Here is a 5401-nt window from a genome sequence, read left to right on the forward strand (position 1 = left end):
AAATGACGTGGAAATGCTCTGTACATGGATCGAGTAGACCTTGCTAATAGCTTGGACCAATAGCCCGGATAAGCGGTTGTGCTTGGGTGAGGTGGGTGAGGCCGATCATTGGTCATGTACTGAGTAAGACTGTGCATTTGGTCTTGGATAAATTATCATATGTTGAGTTAATCTGTTTGTGCAATTGGATAAATTGCTTGATTATCGAATCTAATCGGTTGTGTAATTATTGGATCTCTGTTGATTTATTTTCTGTTCGAGCCTTGTTATTCCTGTTGTATTGTATACTTCCGGAATTAATTTATTTTTCAGGTTTGGAGCAAATCTAGTGGCGATTGGAGTTGAAGCATTTAAAGAATTATTGAGTTGGAGATTTTTGGGTCCACCACTATATATTGTTTTTGGAGATTTGTATAAATTATAAATCATAGACATTTGTGTAATTATTTTGGAGCCAATTTGTATTTTTGAGATTATTAATTAGTTAGAATTTTAAATTTGAGGTTGATTATTTATTAACGGCCCAGAAGTTGGGGCGTTACACAAAGCGTGTGGAGGTACATTACAATTTTATTCAAGACAAGGTGCTCCAAGCAGATAGAGATGAAATCAATCAAAATAGATGACCAAGTAACAGACTTGTTCACTAAAGGACTTGGACCTTCAAAGTTTGCAGAGTTTCGGAAGCAACTTGGCTTAACTACAAAAGAAGAACTAAAGAAAGGAGTCAATGGTGAAAGGAAGTGTTACTAGTCATCGTTGACTCTTCTAGAATTATCTAAACCATTAATTACAGACTCTAGAAAGATCTAGATGACTCTAGAACAATTTATAGAAATCCATAAGTTTCTAAAACATTGTAGAAGGTTCCGGAACATTAGAGAAGCTTGGAGAAATCTAGAAGGTTTCGGAAGGTTCTAGAATATTTTAGAATTATAGAAAGTACTTCTATATGCTAAAATAGTTTAGTGATTTCTAGACTAGAGAGAAAGTATGAGTACATGGTAGAATAGTCTAGAGGGTTAATAATAACCCTTGGATCAAAATGATCCTAATCATCCATTAAGGAGGTGAATGACTATATAAAGGGAAGTGACCTCATTTGAAAGGTACAAGACACAACAAAAAGAAGAAGTAGAGTCAAGTGCTTAAGTGTGAGTGATTCCAAAATGAGGTATCCTTAAGAGCTTTCTTTATATATTTGTACTTTGTATCTAAATAAATATTCACTTTTGTATAATCGTTGTGTTTACCAGCCACGATAATACATTGGACAAATTGACCAAAATAAGAAAAAGATTCCTCCAAAGTTCGGATTGCCAAGTTCACATTTAGCTAGTCACCTTCAAGGAACACATCACGAATACCCAAATCTGCCACAAACGAGCTCGGCTCGTTTAAAGCTCATTTGAGCTTGACTCGTTTACTAAATGAACAAACTCGAGCTCGATTTTAAGCTTGTTTATTAATCGAGCCAAGCTCAAGTAGCCTTAAGCTCGACTCGACAAGGCTCATGAACATAAAAATAAATAAATTAATATTTATTTTTAATAATATATTAAATAAATTTTCAATAATCTATTTTATTTTTTTATTTATGTTTGGTGTTTGTGTAAATTTAAATATTTGATTGATGAAATTTATTATAGCGATCTCGGGTTTTCCCTTTTATGTACTGTATTCTGGTTGAGTATTTTTTTATGTCTCCTTCCGTCCTTTAATTCCTTATATTTGAGTTTTAGGATGTGTTGGGCAGGTTTGGAACAGGTTGGGTGTGTTTTAAAACAAATGGTTGCTGTCCAGTTTTTGGTCTCTTCGCTCGAGCTAGAACCTTGTCGCTTGAGCGAGGATTTGTACGCTCGAGCGAGTATTGTGGGTCTTCAGGTTTTCTTTTCAGACGCAGCTTTGGCTTGAGCGAGCTTTTCTTCACTCAAGCAAGCTTGGTCTGGTGTGTCTCTTCGCTCGAGCGTATGTCTGCTTCTCTGTTGGACCTGAAGGTTGTGTTTCTTGGCTCGAGCGAGCTTTCCTTGGCTCGAGCGAGTGAGCCCTATGTTTTGAGTTTCTTCGCTCGAGCGAGCACTCTTGCGCTCTATAGACACCCCATTTTTGACTGTCCTTAAGACTTGGACGTCATCGTTTGAACACTCGATGATCATCCACGTTTGTGTTCGTCTTGAGTTCCCGGAGGTCTCGGCTACGCGCCTTGCCTTAGGACCTCTCAACTCGACTGTGTTGTGTTTGGTTTTGCACCAAACACTTGTGTTTTTGTTTGGAGGGCAGGGAATGGCTAGTTGGCCATCCCCACTCCTCACCAGCCATGGCTTGAGGCCACCGGCTGTGTCTTCTTTCCACCGGCCATTTGGTGATGGCCGGTCGGCACTTTGGGTGGTCGACCAACCATTTAGTTGGCCGATGGCCTCCTTTTCTGGCCGGTACCACATTATTGCCTCTTGCAGGCATGGTGCATGCCAGCTGTGCCAGCTGGGATGCATAGACCCTCCTCCCATACGCATGTGTGGCTGTTTTGGCCCCTCTGCCCCCTTTTTTAATCCAAATTTCTTCTAGAAGATTGCACCCTTTGCTCAAGCTTCTTAAGGAAGCTTGACCCTTTGTATTAGCTTCCTCAAGAAGCTTGGACCTTTGGGTTAGCTTCCCTTGGAAGCTTGACCCCCTTGACCCTTTTATATTAGCTTCTCTAAGAAGCTTAGCACCATTGCCTTGTCTATATAAGGAGACCTTCCCTCTCCTTTGAAGAGGTTCAGTAAAATCAAACCTAAAACATATATATTTAGATATATATATCTTTTCTCTCTATATCTCCCTCTCTCTCTTCATTTGTGTGTGTTTGATGGCCTAAAAGTGTATTTAGTTCTTAGTTTTGTACTAAGTCACCTACTATTACACCATACTTTGACTTTGGAGGTCTTGAGGGTTTGTTCTTGGAGCTTTAGGTCAGTTTTGATCAGAGGAAGAGGGCTGAGCTTGCTGTTCTTGAAGTGTTCTTCAAGGGTAACACTATTTACTTTATATTCTCCAATCTTGTACTAGTTTTTAACCCACTTTGCATTCTGTTTTAGACTTTGTGTATAACTTGAAAAAGTCTTGTATTTTCATGCTTAAGATCTTTCATTAAGGACAATTTGGTGTTGGGGGTCGACCTCCCCCTCTTAGGCCTTGTTTGGCCCTTTTTGTGCTCTCTTTGATAAGCTTTGGGGACTTTTATGTATTGGCCTTCTCACCACTGAAATCCAGTGGATTTTCAGTGGTGAAGAATGGGTTTTGAATTCTTGCATAGGGGAGGGACACCCCTCTCCCTTGGTCTCTCTTTTGTTTGCATTTTTAGCCCACAAGGGTAGCATGTACGATTAGTTGTTCTTGGCCTCATTTCAGAGGTTTTTGGGTGTTATTGGGTCATATTATGCCTCTGTTTTTGGTCAGATTAGTGACCCTTCCATGCTTAATATACTTGCTTTGTATTCCTCTCTTTTGTCTAGAAGTGCATCATGTATTTAGTCTACCATGCTCTCATGTTTTGGCCTAACTTTGTGAAGTTCTTAGCCATGTCTTACCATGCTTGAGGTCTGTTGGGAACTATTTTGGTCATATTTGCCGTGTTTAGGGTAGCCCATTTGTATTTTGGCTTGTGAGCCTTGAGGGTGTGAGTCATGAGCATGCTTTAGTCGGGTTATTTCAGTGATTTGGAATCACTTCTCATATTATTTTAGTCCCTAATCCATGCTTGTATGCTTGCATTCATCATTCCTTTCATGCCTTGAAGGATTGTTCTTTTATGCCTAGAAATGAGTCATTGTGCATAATACCATGTTTAGGCATTTGAGGCTACCATATCAGTGGGTTTTGGGGTGTATTTTGATGCATAGAAACTCTTTTTTTTTTGGTTGCTTAGTTTACACCATGAGTGCTTGGGGTAGGTGTTGAGCAATGCTCTCTTTTGTGGCCTTGAATCCCTTCCATTTTTGCATCCATTCCCTAGCATGTTTTGGCATCATTCTTGGCATGCTTTTCAGAGTATAACATGAGTGTTTAATGTCCATGTATATCACCTTTGACTGTTCTTGAGAGTAGCCCTCCATGCTTGGGTGATGGGCCTTGGTGTGTGTACACTTGCATGCATAATTTGTCCCCTTTTGTATCATCTTTTGGCCACTGTTTTGGGGTGTGGCTGAGGCCTCCCATTTCGGTTTAAGTCCCTCCTTGTGTATAGTTGCATGTTTGACATATTGCTTCTAATTACATGCTTATATTATACCATGCTTGCATCATATGTTAAGTTGCATCGCATTGTAACGTTGCATACTTGGCACTTTACATTCTTGCATGATAGGTTACCTTGCATTTGGCATGCCTTGTAACTTAGCCTAATGTTGCATATTTGAGCCACGTTGCATTTTTGAGCCATGTTTGTATACATGCATTGCATGGTTCGGTTTGGGGTGTCAAACCAAGCATGAGGGGTGAGGTGTGTTCGTATTCAAAGTGACAAAACACGCCTCAACCCTCGGTCGCCAATATCCTTGACCCCAACATGATAGGGCATAAGACATTCATCTCTTTTATGCATGCATTTATATTAAGTTGCAAACTTGGTGCCTTAGGCCATCATGCATCGAAATGCGTGATTGGTGGCCCGAGTACTGAGGGTTACACTCCCATGAGTCCATAGCATGATTGGAAGAGTGGCCATGCATACATTACTTTGAATTTCCTTGCCATGCACTGTCTGCCCTCTGCTGCTGTCAAAAACAGGTTTCTGCAGGAAGAAATGGCCGGCCGGCCACATACAGTGCCGACCGACCATCAATGTCCAGCCAGTGGTGTAACTTTTGGCTGATAAGTCCATCCCCATGGCCGGTGAACTTGAATTGTGGCCGGTGACACCCCAGAGCACTCAGAGGGTGATTCAAAATGGGTTTGGGGACTTTCAGAATTTTCAGAGGAGCAAGGCTGTAATACCCCTGTTCCGTAATATGTTAATTGGTCCTTAACATGATGTGATTATGTATTTTGATATGATTTGTGTTCCACTATGTGAAAATATGTGATTTGAAGTTCCATCTGTTCACCGTAGGAATATCTGTTTGAATAATCAGCTTTGGAAATTTAATTGAGGGCCTTATCGGCCACAGAACCCGAAATCGATTACGCCATTGTGGTTGGCATAATTTTTAGAGCCTACGGTGAAATTTAATTGAAAATTGATTCTGGTCAATTTAAACTGATTAAATTGAGAAATTAAGTACCCCATTATTTTATATTAAAATATTTGTTAGTGGGGCTTGTTGTATATTTGTATTACACTCTCCTTTAGCTCTCTTAAAACTCAAAATCTGAGTTAGACAATTGAGAGTGAGAGAGAGGCCGGCCATGGAGAGAGAAAGGG

Source organism: Camellia sinensis, chromosome 11 (assembly GCF_055761805.1).
Source record: "Camellia sinensis isolate YWXY chromosome 11, ASM5576180v1, whole genome shotgun sequence".
In the NCBI taxonomy this organism is placed as follows: Eukaryota; Viridiplantae; Streptophyta; class Magnoliopsida; order Ericales; family Theaceae; genus Camellia; species Camellia sinensis.